The sequence below is a fragment of the Solea senegalensis genome, linkage group LG8 (genome assembly GCF_019176455.1).
Source record: "Solea senegalensis isolate Sse05_10M linkage group LG8, IFAPA_SoseM_1, whole genome shotgun sequence".
NCBI classification, from domain to species: domain Eukaryota; kingdom Metazoa; phylum Chordata; class Actinopteri; order Pleuronectiformes; family Soleidae; genus Solea; species Solea senegalensis.
Genome location: NC_058028.1, coordinates 5649010 through 5667701, shown reverse-complemented (window position 1 = coordinate 5667701; position 18692 = coordinate 5649010). Strand labels below are relative to the sequence as shown.

Sequence of the window (18692 nt, the reverse complement as noted above, 5' to 3'; positions counted from 1 at the left end):
AATTGGTAGTTGTCCGCAGCCAGAGATAATAACAACAATAATAAAACTCTTCACTGCGAGGAGCGGACCACGTCCATTCTCACGAGTCAAAGAAAGGAGAAAAAAAAAAGGAAAAGAAACACACCAGGAAGTGACACATGAAAGCGGACAGTGACAGGAAACGGCGCTGACTTCCTGCCTCGCAGGAAACAAGGCGATCGTGAGGGAGAGAGAAAAAAAGGCATGGAATGTGGAGCCGCAGAAGCGGTGTGAGCCGAGTGGACGCTGCAAATTTAGCCTTCAGACCCCCCTTCAACCCCCCCATCAACACACACACACACACACACACACACTGCCAGACAGTTTATGTTTAGCACCAGGCACAAATCCATGATGTCACACTATATCACGTCAATCACTTCTCTCACTAGTGCAGAAAATGAATGACATCCCTGAATATGTCATGACTCAACAAGTGACTGCAGAGTGTGAGTACTTGTATTTGTTACCACTTTAGGACCTATTCTGGCATAAACACTGACCTCGTCAGGACCACTAGGAGACCGAAACCTGGTCCTACTCAAAGATATTATAGTTAACGAAAACTAACAAAAACAAAAATTGAAAAAAACTTGCAGTGTCCTCAGAAGAATATCTGTGCAAACCTGTGTGTGTGTGAGCATTAGAGTGTGTATGTGTTCTGAGTGACGGCTGAAATAGACAAAGTGTGTGTGTGTGTGTGTGTGTGTGTGACCAGTAAAGAACACACTGTGCTGGTTTAAAGTCCCTCCCTGGACTGGCAGCACAGCTGAAAGGCCACAGTGTTTGCTGCATCACCCTCTCCCTCTCCGTCTTCTCCTCTCTTTATTCCTCCCTCCCTTTCCGGTCTCCTCCCTCTCTTGGTTTCCTCCCCTTCTTGCCTGCTCTGACCTCCTTTCACCCCCTTTTCCTATTCTTGTCCTCTCGTCTCCTCTGTCCCCTCCTCTGCCTCGTCTTCTGTCACCGCTCCTTCTCCTTTCACCTCCGTCCTTCACATTTTTTTCCTTCCTCTTCCTCATCTCATCTCCTGTCTTGTCTTTCTTCCTTATCTCCTCTTCCTCTGCATGTTTTCCCTCCTTCTTCTCCTCTCCCTCTCTGCACTTGCCCTTTACTCTTAGACTTTATCTTTACAGAAAGTGGCAAAAAAAACCCACTGGAGACAATTTTCTTTTTGCCTCATTAGATGAAAAGGACTGTTCCTGTCATCCTATCTCCTTTGTCCACTCCTTCTCACCTTGTCTCCTGACACCTCACAGCGGTTAGTCACTTCTTCTCTTTCCTCTCTCCTCCCCTCTCCTTATATTTTTCCTTAACTCCTCCTGCCTTCTCATCTCCTTACCTCCTTGTCCCTTTTCTTGTCCTCTTTCTTACAGACTTCTGACAAACTATATACTTTAAATTAAAGGTTCAGTTCAGTATTTTTACAGTGTATTTACTACTGCAAAGATATGAATTCATTGTCATTTTCATTCTTTCAAACTCTGAGTTCTACGTGAAAACGATGAATTGTCCGCACTCATTACAGACGGCAGCAAAGCAAAGGAAAATACAGGAGACCAACCAGACTGCACCAGACCGGACCCAGTGACCGAGGTGCTGACGCTCGCAGAGAAGCTCAAATGTCAACTGATCTAACGAGAAAAAAAGAGAAGGAAGAAGAAGAAGAGGAGAAAAAAAAATCCCCAGCCGACTGCGACACCTCCCACACGCAGAGGCTGCTTTGAATCAAGCGAAGCCACAAGTGAAACCTCAGCTGCAAAGGCCACACAGCTCCAGGTATGAAGAGCGTGCAGCACAACTCCCTCCACGCCGACATGAAAGCGTGCAGCAGGTACAAAAACCCACACATGATCAGGTTTTATAAGCAGTTTCACATGCTCTTATCAAAGATCTGGGTACTGATGAAATTGAGAGAAAAAAACCCTGTGGTTTGCCTGCTCTACATTTCCGATGAACTCATTAGAGAACGGTGCTGTCCTGACGCCGCCGCTTCACCTTTTCATTATCTACGTTTTTTTGGAGCCTTAACTGTAGGTTTGTTCTCACACTGAAAGCAGCTATTTTCTGTGTAACGTCTGCGGCCGCGAGGAGAACCTATAGCGGCCGTTCCTAACCGCCGCAGTAAGTGGCCCGTAAAGCTGTAGCCTGATTACGTCTGGAGCTTTGTGCTGAGTCCGGCTGAGTTTGGCGCGGTGTGGTTAACACGGTGGGGGGCGGGGCGGAACCTGTTATTAGGCGAACACCAGCTCAGCAGGTCTCGCTGCGTCACACCAGCACCAGGCCTGATCACACAGCTCCAGGTGAGAGGGTGAGGACAACTAGCAATCACCGCGGATCACAGAGTCATCATGTCTTTCCACATGTATTCCAGACGCCGCGTCCATGAGATCACGACAGCGGGTTCACTAAAAGTAGCGCTTTGTGGTGAACGGGTGATAGAAAATGAGTGAAATAATGATACAGAGAGAAAAGGGAAGACAGACATGAGCAAGAGGGAAGAGGCTACGGTTATTTTTAGAGATTCAGGTGTTTTGGGCTTCAAATAATTTGAGCTAACGTTTTTGAAGTTGCTATCATCGCATTAGGGTTGAGTACACAATCAGTCAATTAAGCAATTAGTCAACTATTCTGTTTTCAAGTTTTCAGATCTTCTTAAATGTGAATATTTTAGGTTGTTTTGCTCCATATAACAAGAAATCATCAAGTTATGCAAATAATTATTAGTTGCAGCCCTGACGCAACTTCAAATAATTATTTGAGTGCAGAAAGAAAAATGTCCGCGGTCCACAGAACCAAACACTATCATCGCAGTAGGGTTGAGTACAAAACTCTGTAACTTTAATGCTACTTTAATTAATCAATTATTGAATCAAATAATCAACTCATTTGAACGTCAATCAATTTTCAGATTCTTTTTTGCTCTATATGACAAATAAATCATTAAAACTAAATAAGTTTGGTTTGTGGGCCAAACCAGACATTTAAGAACTCCATCATTTCAAGGTTTCAGATCAAACAACTGATAGATGAATCAGTTATGAAAATAATCTTTAGTTGTAGCCGAGGCGACCAAATAACATCAGTAAAATCACTTTGTGCCCAAGAAGCTACATCTAAAAGAAGACAGTGACGTGAACTTCCGCTCCAACAAAACAATGTATTTTTAGATTCTTAAACGTAAACATTGGGTTCGTACGCACACACTATCTGTGAACACATGAACTACAACAAACATTTCAGAATACTCATGTCTCCATCTGCGATTATTCATTTTGAAACGTAAATTCACCACAATCAACTTTTTGCGATTAGCTTAGCTTCACCTTTGCTACAAAGAGAGTAAAAGTACTTTAAAAACCAGTACAAATCAAACAGCTGCTTGTTTTTCTTTTCTTTTTTTTCTGTCTGGGCCGTTTAATGAAAGGAGATCTGTGATTTACTCGACATCAAACGTCAGTAATGACAAGATCCAATTATTTCAATTGCAAACGTCTGCGCCTACATTTTTTTTTTTCGTGGAGTTTCTGTATCATGTGATTTTTTTTAGTGATTTTAGTTGCATTGAATAGACTCATGGTTTTTCTGTACCTCTCATCATCTTAATGTCGTGTTTCATGGTAAACTGAAGGGAAGTGACAGGGAAACTGCTGCAGGCTGTACATACACTGGGTCTCACACATGCTTGGCGACACACAAGGAAACGCTCTCTCACACACACACACACACACACTGGTTTCCATCACTTCAGAGGGCATTGCATTGACTTAGAATAGAAAATATAAATAGACTAAAGACTTTATTGTCATTGCAAAACGTGCTCTTTAAGATGCTCAACAATAATAAAACATATAAATAAAATAAAAAAACATAACAATATAAAAAAAATATATAGTATAATGCCGCTTTTCCACTACATGACTCGACTCGGCACGACTCGACACGGTAATTTTTGCTTTATCATAAGTGATAGTACCGTCCGACACAAGAATCAAAGCGAACAACGTTGAACTGTAGATCAGTTACAAAGAATTAGAAAATCCTGAAAATGAATATCCAACATTTAGCTCAAGGAAATGTCTAAAAAAAAAGACGTATTTAGCGACAGCACTGCTGAACGACGGCGATCGTGAGCCGAATCGCAACCCGTTCAGTCGTATTAAGGAGGACTGAACAAATCTTTTTAATTCTAATGATTCAGTTACACCGAAAACAACTGCTTTACAAGTCACTAGTTTGTGTGTCTGTGTCGCGCAGAAAACTCCGCCCATGTTTAGGAGGTACTAACGTATTTGAAACCGAACCAAACTGCGTAGAGCCGTGCCGAGCCAGGCTGAGGCGTGGCAGGAAAAGCGGTATAAGTAAGACTAAGCTTTGCAATGTTAGCGGAAATTGTGCAAAGGTAAATATAAGTATATGTATAAAAATAAAATCCAATTTCCTGCCGACTTACTCTAACCTTAACCATAATTACTACTGGCTTAATCCTAATCCTGACTTTAACCTCACTTTAAAACATGTCTTCACCTTAAAATGTAGTCATTTACATTACAGGGACTTGATTTTTGTCTCCAAAATGGATAACATGTTCCCATAAATGTGACTGTGTAAACAGATTTAGGTCCCCACAACATCAGGAATACCAGACACACACACACACATTCAATCTGACTGTAACCTGTGGTGACGACTTCATGTGTTTGATAAGTTATCAACATCAGTGAGCGGTGATAACCACAGACCTATTTACTTGAGTCAATAGAGCAATGATCATAAAAAGCTGTGGAAATAAAACGACAGGTACAGGAAATGTAGAGGAAACGTCTGGGGCCTTTTTTAAAAAAAAAAAATAATAATGATAATAATAATTCACACCACCAGTTTCATTAAAAAGGAAATGACTGTTGTGATTAATGTTGCACAGCACCTTCAGGGGAAAAAAGCACAATCACGTTTGCTGTGACAAAAGACAGAAATCTGTGAAACCACAATTTCATTAAATTAAAAATAGAAACCGACCCCAGGATATGGTTTGGAGACGGAATCAGGTCCTCAACTTCCATCCCACCCTCATCCCCCCCCCCTTCCCATTTCACTTGTTCCTCTGGGACATCACGCACGTACACTGCCGGCCACAGCTGATCGCACACTCGTGTTGCAGCGGGAAAAAAAAGAAAAAGCCCAAAGGAAAAAAAAAAAAGCTCCCTTTCTCACCCGCTGACGCCAACGTCCAATAATTCAATTTGGCAGGGAGTGGAGGGAGAGAGGAGGAGGAGGAGGCCCAGGAGGCCCAGGACAGAGAGCGCTCAGTGTGGAGCTCCTCAAATTCACTTTGGAGTTCATATGATCTCGAGTCGCAGCCGATGACTTCCAGAAAGTACCTCATCAAAATGGTCATTATCAGATGCTTCAGGAGTTATATGACCATTGAGAAGCACACATGGAAAAAGAGAAAAAAAAAAAACGCAAGTCATGCAGAAGCAAATCTGTCTGCAAATGTATTTACTGATGACGTCGTCCTGGCAGCAGCTACTTTGCTTTTTTTTTCACAAGCCTCTGCGAGGAAGGAAGGAGTGCAAAGGCACACACACACACACACGCACACGACCAACTGCTGCACATTAGACATTTATGTCATAAACGCTGCCATAAAGTTGGGATTTAACTAACTGTAATTGTTTGCGTGACCTATTCCACCTACAATATTTAATATTCAATATCACAAAGTCCGATACAAACATTTTGAACATGTCAAACACATTTGTGCTGAGTCATTACGAGCCATTTCAATGCCATACTTTTCCAACTTTTAAAGTCTGTAGACTATAATGTGTATAGATCAGGACAATAATATTTGATCTAGCATGCTTTGATTTATGTTTCATGAATTTGTTCTTACCATCTGCTTTTAATGCTGTGTGTCTCTAACGCTTTTATTTTGTACAGCACTTTGCGCTATAGAAATACAGGATATTACATTAAAATGGTAACTTATTGTGCATTGTGAAGTTTGAAAATTGCAGTAGGTTTTATTGCAATTTTGATAAAAGTTTGATTAATTGTTCAAGCCCTAAATCAGACCGATACTGAGTATGTATCGGCTCACCCCTATTTAATATCAGGTTTATACATTTTGTACTATTTAAACTATTATTAACTGTTTTATTTCATTAAATGGAGTAAAAAAGACACATTGGCTGCACTGATTTCTAAAGACTGGCATCAGGTACAGCAAATATCCACGTGGTGAACTTGGTGACTGTTTCACAGACGCTGCAGGCAAACCATCCTACGAGTCACTGACACTCCGTCTCTCATCGCCGCATGATAGTGTGAGACGCGTGACGGAGTGGACGGGATAATAGCAAACTTCCTGCCGCATTGTATCCGCACAGGAAGAGCTGGCGGGTCCTGATACTGATCCCGCCGATGGATTCTGGATTCTGTGCGGAACAAAAACGAGGCCCTGCCCGGTCGCGTCGACGTAAGAGACCAGCTGAAGAAAACAGCAGGTTCAAGAGCCACCACTTCCTAATCAAAACTCTGCAGCCTGACGGGGCAAAACAAGAGGAAGTGCAGGTAGACTTTTCCAATAACAGATAAAGCTCTCACTGTACATCTTAGAAACAGTTCCACACACTTAAGCTTTGCCCTTGTTATGGATCCAAATAAACAGAACCCTCAGCTGCTTCCCCGTGGTTTGGTCGAGTCGGACGTTTGGACCAACGGCTCCTGAAGGACAACTTATGACCGACTGAGCAAGTGAGTGAGTAATCACAGCTGAATATCTCTCACCTCACTCTTCCCTTCCTCACGTGTGAGAGAACTTATCTCACGTTCAGTTATCGTTAAACACTCGATGATGTTTAAAAAAGGGCTCCTGATATAAATGGACATGTTAAAAGGTCATTCTGGGGTCATGAAACACAACAATTGATGCAATCGGGCGATCATTGCGACGGAATAAAGTCGTAATATTATGATGTTTTGTCTTGACGCAGTTCGCAGCTGATCATCTGAGATTTTGCTTGTATACAAATTTATTCTCATAATCTTACGACTTTATTCTCATAATCTTACAACTTTATTCTCATAATCTTACGACTTTATTTTCATAATATTACAACTTTATTCTCGAAAGATTACCACTTTAATTCTCGAAAGACGACTTTATTCTCATAATCTTACCACTTTATTCTCAAAATATTACGACTTCATTCTCGAAAGATTACGACTTTATTCTCGAAAGACTACGACTTTATTCTCATAATCTTACCACTTCATTTCTTCTTCAGTTCGGCCCTAATACTCAAATCAAAAATAATTCACCTAACTCTTGCACTGGGACCTTTAAATCTTCAATGATACATCATTAATGAGTGAAATTGTAAGAGAGGTTGTTGTTTTACGAGAAGCAAGTCAAACTATTTGTGTGGGTTGGCTGTAAAACCTTAAAAATCCAATCTGGTTTACGCTCTCCGTTGTTTTCATTTCAACAGCCTTGCAGGAGACGGAACTAGAAAGAGTGAGAGTATTTAAGACAAGTCAGTGGCAGTTAACATCTAATAGAATGATAGATGATAAAAACTAATACATGTTCTCTCAGCTTAGTTTGGCCAAAACGCCACAGAAATCAAATGTTGCATACAAGCTGTTGTCTTTAAGAAATGTGAATCATGCAACGTGACTGTAACTGACTTTAGACCAAACTCTAAGTAAAAGTATTCTACGTATTCTGTGTTTTTAAACGTGAAATAAATCACAACAAAACAACTAAACTGAAGAAAAGAACTCGCTTCTGTCGAAAAGAAGAAGGAAATGCACTTTCATACAATAAAACCACTGCTTTTCTTTCACTGCCATATAATCTAATCCGACATTGATGAAAAAAATAACAAACTGCGTGATTCCCATTAGATTCAGCTGATTAACCATATGCTGTTGGTGATAAATGTTGCACCAGTCGTTTTGGAAATAAGCAGCGTGTGTTATCAGCCGCAGCCTCGCTCGGGTGTTTTCTCCACACTCACTCTCTCTCTCTCTCTCTCTCTCTCTCAGGCGCTCGCTGATTTCCTGACTCAGACTTAAGCAGCACGTTGTTCATGTGTACAGACAGGGACCGGGCTGTGCTGGCGGAGCTCGCCATGCTAAAATATGTGCATGTGTTTTCCGTGCGCGACACAATGCGGGTCTGTAAAATGCACAGAGCTGCGTCTGTGATATTTTTCGCCTCTGATCGGCGGAACGACCGGGCTGGGCCCGCTGCCTGCTCGGCCGGGATAAAGCTGCAGTGTGCGCATCGCTTCTGGGTGCATGTGTGGTGGCCTGCGTCCACAGGTCTGACCCGACATGGTGGGGAGGGGAGTGTGAGGAGAGAGTATGGGCTCTATATGTGTGTGCCTGTTGGCCCAGTTCGACCTGTATATCGAATATCGCCATTCGAACAAAAAAATATCTACAAAAAATGTAGAAAACAGTGCATTTTTGCATTGGAGTCATTGTATGTGAGACTCTCCTGCTGTCCTGCACAGCATCTCTGCTCATGTTTCATATCAAACTTGACCAGTGTACAGTTTGTTGACATTACACCAGCACTGTTTGATTAAAAGCCTCGTGTTGTTATGTTAAATAAAAGTGTTTATTTTGCTGGAAATAAAAGACCAGTGATTAGAAAATAAGGATAAAATAATGCTAAACATTCACAATCTCCTCAGTGACCTCAACTAATCAGTCACAGTCTGACATTAAACCAGGGCACGGAGACCGGGACTTCCCAATCAGAGAGGCCATTATCGAGCTCGTCCACAGGCAGGGACGTGCACATGAGTGGGCCTCCTTCTAGCATTTCTCCTGGCTCCATTTAACTGATGCCCATGCAGTATTCTTTAATCCGTTTATGAGCGAACCACAGAGTATCTCAATATGAGCATTGTCATCATTAGAGATGATGATACCGATCACTGAAAACCAGTCAAACTGATTTGTTTCACAAATCTGAGTGGAACTAAAAGGGAAGAATGAGAGAGAGAGAGAGAGAGAGAGAGAGAATGATGCAGGAAGAGGAAGAAGCCACTGAATCTGGTGTCGCACACACACACACACACACACACACACACACACACACACACACACGGCTGTGCATGTCTTCCTCTCGCTGGTGACATCACTGCCCTGTTGCTGCATCGTTTCAGCTGCTCACACAGCACTCACTTCCTGTCAGGCTGAAAACGGCCTCTCTGAGCATGCAGGGTCAGGAGAGGAGGAGGAGGAGGAGAGTGACAGAGAGAAATCATTCATTCATTCACTCACTCACTGCACTTCACTGCAGTGTGTGTGTGCTGACTCATAACCAGGCTCACAATCAGTCTTGTTTTAAGTACCATAAAAGTGGTACTTTTTGATAATGTTACTTAAGTAAAAGTCTTAAAGTATATGACATTTACTGTACTAAGCGAGTTGTCTTTCAACTAGAAGGTTGTGGGTTCAATTCCTGGCTCTGCTAGTCTATACAGTATGTTTCTATGAGCAAGACACTTAACCCCATGTTGCAGCATGTGCCAAAAACTAGAGTGTAAAGCAGCTCATCAAGGCTAGAAAAGCTCTATATAAATACAGACCATAATACCAAATCTTCTTCTTTCGCTTTTATTTGGTAGTAACGAGTCACAAAGAGAGTTAGAGGAAATGTAAATGCGGAGTAAAAGTAAAAGTAAAAGTACAAGTTGCAAGAAATATTAATAACAAACTGTACTTTGTTCCATAACAACACTGCAAAATATAACAAATGGTGTTAATTCTGTGAGATAATACAGTGTCATCTATTATTTATTTGAACCTTTTATCTTATTTTATCACTGAGGCTGAAAATGAAGCATCAAGTGATTAGAAAAGATAAAAGGTTTCCATAAATGATTGCTTAAACTAAATTGCTTTATTGTCTACTTTTACATTCTCCATTTTATTGTAGATCTATTGTTATATTTTTATTGATTTTCTTCTTTTCTTCTCCTCCTGTTCAATTTCAGAATTTTACCTTTGGCGACTTTTCATCATTTGGGAGGAGATGAGTAATTGGTGAGTGAGAGGCTTTATTTTCTATCTTGTGAAGCACTTTGAGATCCATCATTTGTATGAAAGTTGCTATAAAAATAAAGTTTGACTGATTATTTGATTAGTTTTAGGGGCCTTAAGCAAATCACGGCTGACGCTGAATCTGTCAATCACTTTTGCGATGAATTGATTATTTCTTTGGTCCATATCATGACATAAAACGATGAAAGATTCTCAAAATTGTAATTGTTGCAGCCATCCCAACGCAAGACCGACACACAAAAGAAAACAACCATTCACACCTACTGTCTCCACTTAATCTAATCTGGACTGAGAAACTGCAGAATTTGACGAGAATCAACGTAAAATGCCGCAGAATAAAGGGTTGTAACAACCAGAAATCTTGTTTTAATCATAAAAAAGCTTCAAAATGATTAATCGATGATCAAAAATCTAAATAATAATCAATAATCCATTCATGGAGTAATTGTTTCAGCTCTAGTGTTTATACAAACCACTTTTTTCTTCTTTGTCATCAAATAAGCAAGAAAAGTGAAGGAGCGGAAGATCAGGAAATAACAAACAAATTCATTTCAGTTACGACTGAATTCCACTTGTATCCGGTTTTGCCCGCATTTTTAAATCATAATCAAGATAAATGAACAAATGCAATGTGTTTACAACAGTGATTCTAGATTCTTAACCACAAATATCTCCCGTGTTGTCACCAGCACAAGGTTTCCCCTTTTCTCCTGTCACTCTCTCGTCAGTGGTGTCAAACCCGATGTCAGTGCGTGATTCATTCATAGAAAAAAGAAAAACCTATTCCACGTGAATGTTACAAGCGTAAATCTGCCCGACTGGCACTACTGCATTTTCTCCAACCCATTCCAGAGAATGAAGAGAACGAGGCGCCGCCCTTGGATGCGTCCATGCCAAGTTCAGACTGTACTATTATCAAGCAGAGGCCCCAACGCAAACTACAGGAAAAATAAATAATGTCACTTTTTTAATCAGTCTCAGCTATCAGGCAAGGTGAGAGAATAAAAACATCACAAGCTTTACTTGGAAGTTGCTATCCGATATCTATTTTGAGCTTAAAACAAAACAGTTTTAAAGTTAGTAAGTATTAATCCCCTTAGGGAAAGTATTCCTCTGTATTATGACCCATCCTAGAATTAGGAGCAGTGGGCTGCCACACTGAGTGGCACCTGGAGAGCATTGGGGGGGGGTTGGGTACCTTGCTCAGAGGGACCCCAGCCCTTTTTGGCCAGGTGGGGATTTGAACCGGCAACCCTCTGGTTACAAATCAAGTTCCCTTTCCACTTGGCCACAGGCTGCCCCCCGTAGTCGCCGTAGTGTGAGATAACAGAGGCTGAGTTTGACACAGAAACCCTTTTAATGCTGGGAAAAGATAAGAGTAAGAAAGGTGGTCGCGCGAAATGATGTCAGCGCAAGGCCGAGTGGAAAAAGAACTTGAGTTGCCAGTTTGAATCCCTGGCAGGTCAAGGGCTGGGGTACCCCTGAGCAAATGGCCCACTTGTCCAAGTGTGGATGAATGTGAGGGTTGTGTTAGGAAGAAAACACATCTCTGCCAATTCAAATATGCGGCTCATCCACTGTGGCAAAAAAATCAAAAGAGAACATTCTGGACGCCAACTGCCGTAAATCACCGAAGAAGGAGAATAAGAAGAATTTTCTGATTTTCACTTCCAGCGTTGGACCACGGGGATTTGGTTTCATTGATAAATATTCACCTGTTCACGTGCACATGGTCATTTTTAGACAATGAGGGTGAGTTTCTGGCACTATTAATATCCGTTATAGATCTCAGTTTTTTTGTATCATAATATTCACTTTCATCCGTTACAGTTTGTCTTATAATAAACTGCATAAACATAAATGGAATTCTCAGCCTCATAGTGGCGTTTTCATTAGGGATGTCCCGATACCACGTTTTTGTGTCCGATACTGATACCGATTTCAAAAACATAAGAATCTACCAATACGTTTGGACCATTTATAAACGTAGGGAGCTGCTGCACATTTGTGCCGAGTCATCTCACAGCCATGATTCTCCAAAAGGACAAACATGACTCAGCTAAAATGGTTTTGCTGACTTTTATTTACATTGACATTATAGGATTTTTGGATTGTATCCGATTACCTGTCCGATAGCCGACCCAGTACCGATTCCCATCCCTAGTTTTCATTTAGGCTTCAAAGACTCAGGACAGAACCATAGTTTAATTAGTGCAGGGTTAAATATGGGAAAATATTTTCTAAAATTGACACTGTGGAATTGAAAAAGAAGAAGAAGAGAACTAGTGACCATTCAGCCGTCATGAAAGAGTTGGCTTGTGAATAAAGTGATAAGTAGCCTCATTTTCCCATGGACTTCCATTCAAGAGGACTTCTTTTTGCAACTCTAACCCTAAATCTAACCCTGGAGGAGCGGAAGACTACGACGGTCTTCAGTGAAACCACACTGTGGTGAGTTGTAAACACTCTGTCAAGAGTCTTTCTCTGTCTATACAATGCATACCATAGTGTCACAATGCTGCAATCACAATGCAAAACTAAATTAAACACTATACCGAGGGCAGACTGGTTACACTGCTGTGCACTTTGACCTTGAAAACAAACTATCAGTAACTATGGCAACAGAAGCGGAGGGGTAGGTGTGGAGGAGGAAGGGGAGGGGCTTCTGTCCACTATTCACTTAAGGCCGCATTTAAATCTCACCCCAGCTGCAGTGAGCGCTCATGTATGTCACAGAGAGCACTGGGCGCTGCGGGCGTGCGTGTGTGATTGTGTGATAATGCCAGTCCAGCCTGACAGGCACCGCGTATAATCGCTTCAGGGCAGGAGTTGCACAACAATGTGGATCTGGGCAATGCCTGTGGTTTTGGGGCCCTCGGTGGTGGGCGGTACTGTAAAAGTGTTGCTCTGCTCACTCCCTGTGAGACTTGTTTTTATATCATAGTGAGGACACATCATTAACATAATGCATTCCCCAGCCTCTTACCCTAACCTTAAAACCAGGTCTTAACCCTGAAAAAGCCAAAGACAAAATGTCTCCACATAGATTTTCTGGACCTCACATCAAATCACTTTTATTTGTTCAGCCCAAATTCCTCAGTGCCCTTCACAATCTGTACATATCACAACGTTGTTTGTCCTTTGAACAATGAAAACAATGAAGTTTGACTCAAAATTACATTTTTCATGTCCAATATTGACATCAGAATCTTGAATATTTGTACGGAAAGTCACTTTTTTATCCGAAATTCAGCTATCCATTTATAACAAGGGTAGCAATCTTCATAATGCAACATTAAAATCCCAATTGAGTTGAAAAGAAACAGCCTAGAAGTGCATTACACCATTTGAAGTAATTGCAGAGGGCGCTGTGAGCACAGCTTACCTTAAATCCATTTAATTCAAGGTATTTGTAAAATATACTCTGTTTCTCACCGGCTTCTGAAAAAATAACACAGTATAATAATAATAAGAAAAGCTAAGACTAAAACTCTAAAAAGAGTGTAACACTATATTGTCCTCAGTAATGTGGTTGATTTTAAACCATACGATTCATTCAAGATCATGCTGCTTTTTCTATTTCCAGTGACAAATATCAGCCAAAAAAACGCAGGAGGAGCCACAGAGAACCGACGCGTCTTCCAGGATGGACCGTGGACGTCATGGTCAAAGTCATGGTAAACTGACGGGACACCGCATGTGTCATGTGTGAAGAAGAGTTGAAGGCTTTCACTTCTCACTCGTGTGGTGAAATGACTGAAAATTCCATAAAAAATAGTTCCTCTTCTCACAAAACAAAAACCCACTGAGGTCTTCCTGTTAACCCCACGGGAGATTTATTCAATCGTTGTGATGACAGGCGGAGCAACGGCATACGCTGTGAAACAAACTGTGCCATGCCACGGGCGAACCCTCTGCCAAAACAGGCGATCACATGCTCTCTCATCCCACTACAACCAAACCCACACTCAGAAAAACAAAACACAGTGACTCATCCTAAATGACTGTTTACCTGAGTGTGGCGTTGGGTGTAGAGCGGCGAGGCCAGTGAGTGAGTGAGCGAGCGAGCGAGCGCCCTGTGTGGCATCTTTCCTGAATGAGACCTGACACTTCGTCGGTTTGTATCACTTACACTCAGTGTGCACTTTACTACACCCACTGAATAACCTGTGCTCTGGTCTACAGCCAAAACAAAAAAAAGAAAGAAGGGGACTAACAAAACAAAAACTCCTGGCAGAGGAGCTGCAGGGTCGTGTGACGCCAGAGTCTGAGGTGGGTGGAAACACCTGCGTGCAGGTTTGACACAATTTGTTTGAATTCACTAAATGAAAGGGGGGGCGACTTTTTACGGGGGTTTCCTGGGTCCTTTCCAGTGAGATAAAGGCTCTGTCAGTGTCAAGTCAGCACAGGTTGTTTACACCAGGTTGTCACCTATGATCTAACCATAAAAACAGTTTGAATGGACTGACCTAGTGTGTTTAACGTCATAATTATCAGTTTTAGGGAAACAATCTTATTAAGACAGAAATGTCTTAATAAGATTTTTAAAAGCAAAAATCATTCATGAGGGGCGCCACAACCCAACCCAACTGCTGCTGGAGGTTCCTAAAACCAGACTTAAGTCTAGACATGACAGGGCCTTTGTCGCGGCTCCCTGTCTATATTAGAACCTCCCAGACCCTAGAGACTTTTAAATCCTCCCTTAAAACCCACTTCTTCTCCCTGGTGTCTCATTGCTGTAATCTTATTGTTTTTATTCTCATCTATTTATGTATTTACATATTTTTGTCTGTAACCTGTGCCCCCTTCTGTGCAGCACTTAACCCCACGTTGCTCCTGACGGCTGTGCCGGCGGCGTGTGAACGGTTATGAAAGATGAGTGCTAGATGAAAGTGTGAGTGAATGCATGTGAGAGGGTGTGAATGGCAAAACTGTAGTGGAAAGCAGCTTTGAGTGGTCGTCAAGACTAGAAAAGTGCTATGAAAATAGAAACCATTTACCATTCACAATGTAACAAAGAAAAACGTGAGCTTTCATAAAATCTGGATTCATTCAATCAAAAGTATTCGTGAAAGGAATTCAAATGCAAATTCAATCAGTGGAGTGGAACAAAAGCCCTCCTCTGTCTGCTGTGATGATAACAATAAGAATCCATCACAAAACATTTCACTGAATCATAAATCGTATTAAGAAAGAATCTCAAGGATGTTCCTCTTAGTTGTGGCTCAGATTGACGCAGCCACACAGTTATTAGTGAAGTGGAAAAACTGACAGACTCCACTGGGTAATGTTTCACAGAGCAGAGCACAAAGAAAGAGAGAAGCCACCCCCGCCCCATGCATTACTCAATTTTAATTATTGCCCATTATTTGCATGATGAAGAGGTTCTTCTGAGTGGACTTCATTGAAACTACTGGGCAATAAAGCCTTGAAAATAATATCTCATTCTGTCTTGATCTATATGAGAAACATGGTGCACATGTCACTTAGCAATTACTCTTTCAATACTCTGCACAAAGTGCATATTGGTTTTTTACTCATGATTCATTCTAATATAATATCATATTCATTTGGTTTGTTTATCTGGTTAGATTTTAATTTCCTTCCTTGTACAGCTGTGGTGTTGCCCTCACACTGAACACTTTATTAAAATAATAATTTTATATTCTTGTGTAACACTTTTACATTCTTTATCTTATCACTTATCTATCTATCTATCTGATAGCAGCTAGCTAACTACAAAGCTAGCTAGATATAGCATCTATCTATCTATTAGCTAAAAGCTAGCTTAAAGTTAGCTAACACTACTGTTATCCATCGATCTGATAGCAGCTAGCTAACTACAAAGCTATGAAAAGTGTCTTTTTAGAGGTTTTTTGTGTCTTATGAGACAGTGAAAACACACTGTAAATACTGAAGCCCCTCCACAGAGTCAGCATGACGTACGGTAAACTTCATTAAATATCCAGGGTCTGCACTGATCCCTACGTGGTTAAATACGCGCACAACCTGCATGCACAGACCCCACATGCTCCCTGTAGTGCAACACTTTAGTGCAACATCCGGTTGTTGGCACTCTTTATTTTGGTCAAAAGACACAGCAAAGACGATGGTACCCATGGGAACTTGCCCGATACAGGGTAAGACTTATGCGGACCCTATTTTAAGTATAAAAGAAGCAGAACACTGTAACTATGACTCTACCATGATCCGTGTGAAGTAATTAAAATTAAAGAAGAGTTGTTTCATTTAATATTAATATGAGGTTATATGAGGGCATATACAGTTTTACTGCAGAACCTGGTTTGACCGACGCAGGCAGCACCGGCACATGGAATCAATTTCCACGCGTCCCTTCAGCCTGAAGTGACGTGACTTCATAACTACACGCACATGTGCCACACACAGATAAAAACATTCAAACAGCGTGTGTGATGTCCCTGCTGTGCCACACTGACCTGTTTTCATGCCCCGCTTTCCTTGACTTCTGTGAGCTGAGGTTTGACTCAGTGATTAACTTCCTAAAATGCAAAGAGACAGACGGCAGCAGAGGATAATGATGATGCTGCTGCTGCCGCTGCTGCTGCTGAGGCCGAAGGGAAAACATATGCGGAGAGGACAACATGAGGGAAAACACAAGGTTGTGAAATAATCTGCAGGGCCACGCGGCTGCGCAACCAAGTGAGCGTGCCAGCGGATGGTTACATAAGTCTGAAAATGATACTTTTTCACTCAATCTGTGTCACATTTTGTGAGTGAAGGAAAACCTGACCAAAACAAAACTTGTATAATCATTAAAATTTTTTTACAAACCATATAAATCACAGGTTCATCTGAAATAAAACACATTTGGATATTTTCTCTCGTTACAAATTAAGTCGTTTTTGAACTTTTAAGCCACGTCAGCTTTAGTTTTTGGCATTCAAACAAATGTCTTTTGCATTGAAACCACTGTCACATCATGCTGATTAGGCATAAAATAGGACCCTCTCTGTGTTTGTGGAGTATGGTGGTGTTTAGAGCCGGCGTTGCCCGGTGACATTCCCACACTGCACCCAGGAAGTGATGTATTTTATGTCAAGACAAAGAGGGGCAAAAGAAGTGCCCACGAAAACTTTCTGAAACCTGAATTCGACAGATCAAAACACCCAATGGTTCAGCAATTCTTGTACCTGCCTGCCTCAAATGCTCCCTCGGTCAGGACTGATAGTTTTGCCTGTCAGAGGAAACACATAAACAGGCAGACTAATAACATACAGAAAAAAAGCGTTAACCACTGCAGCTTTGAAGGAGAATTAAAACAACACGTTAACCTGGAAAAACTGAAAATAATCATTAATGCAGGCCTCGTTTCTTGAGGGCATGTGACACTTAGCAGAACAAAGACTAACAGGTTTTGTTCACTGATACTCACACATGCTTTTTCTACAACCCCGGTGTGCGAGACGTGGTGATTCAGCACGTCAAAGCGTTAAGTGGTATGAGAAGCACGGGGTGGGGGTGGGGGTGAGGATTAAAATCATGTGGAGAGAAAAGGAACGGCAGAATTTTTGAGATATAAAAGCGAGTGCTGCTGGAATGCTCCATGTGTCGGCCTGTCTGCCTGCCATCGTGTCTGTGCATCTGCCAGCAGCAGGGCTTTAATTATGAGGCCCAGGTTATGTGAACACACACACACACACACAGGAGACTTAAATCCCACATATCTCTAACACAGTGCCTCACAGTTCCGCTGACTAACCAGTGGCACCAGACTTTGGCCTGCGGCTCCCTGATTCCAGTAAATGTCTTGTTATGCAACTCCAAACAAGTGTCACCCAGTCTGAACTTAGAGCATCCTCAGCCTCTGCTGCTTCCTCGCTTTCTCTTTATCTCTCATCGGGGGTTTTGGGGGTGCTGTGTTCTTGAAGCGCCATGAAAACTTTTAAGTGTGCTCTGTGTTTTGTGGCAGAAAACCGGGAATGGAGAGGCGGGCAATGCTGGCAGGAAATAGGGGAGGAGGGTGAGGAGAGCTCCTTCCATCTCATTGCCTGAGAAACGCAGCTGCCCCTCATGTCTTGGGCCAACGCCAAGGTTGGACTCCGTGACGGCCTCAAGTGGGGAGGGAGGTGTGTATCCGTGTGTGTCAGTTGAAACAGGAGCACTGCTGTTTCATCCAACTCCCCTGTCCTACCAACACACTTTCAGACCCAGAGAAACACGTGGTGTGTGACTGTTGATCAACTGAGACGAGGCGTGACACCTTTCTTTACTTAGGGATAGATATGGCTGAACAATTCATCATTTTTGTTAATTTAACCCTTAATAGTTCCTAGGGACATTTTACGCCATTCCGTTTTAAAATGTTAAGCCATTTTGGCTGTGTTGAATGAATGTAGCTCAAATTTGGCAGAGGATATTCATTTCGTGGCTAAGCTACGGACAAACTTAGTAATTTGTTCCTTGCAGCAGAAAACGTTACCAGTAGTTGCAAGGATGAGAAGAAGATTAAGGGTTTTAAGTGTTCCTTTAAAAACTCACTAATTTGTTCCTTGTGGCAAAAAATGTCACCTCCCCAAAAACTGTTGTAAAAATAATATATATTA

At 41.7% G+C, this 18692-nt stretch overlaps 1 protein-coding gene and 1 long non-coding RNA gene across 3 annotated transcripts in view; one reads left to right on the top strand and one right to left on the bottom strand.

Moving 5' to 3' along the window:
* The window catches only part of foxo1a (forkhead box O1 a), a 34153-nt gene that overhangs the window by 7064 nt on the left and 8397 nt on the right, over nt 1–18692 (bottom strand). The gene's annotated exons all lie outside the window — the stretch shown is intronic.
* On the top strand, nt 6418–10239 carry LOC122773182. 2 transcript variants are annotated; one of them, XR_006360861.1, is made up of 3 exons: nt 6418–6594; nt 6692–6777; nt 10041–10239. It is a non-coding gene; the product is annotated as an uncharacterized LOC122773182 (long non-coding RNA). The 2 variants fall into 2 exon arrangements; XR_006360862.1 differs by having other exon boundaries at nt 6692–6781.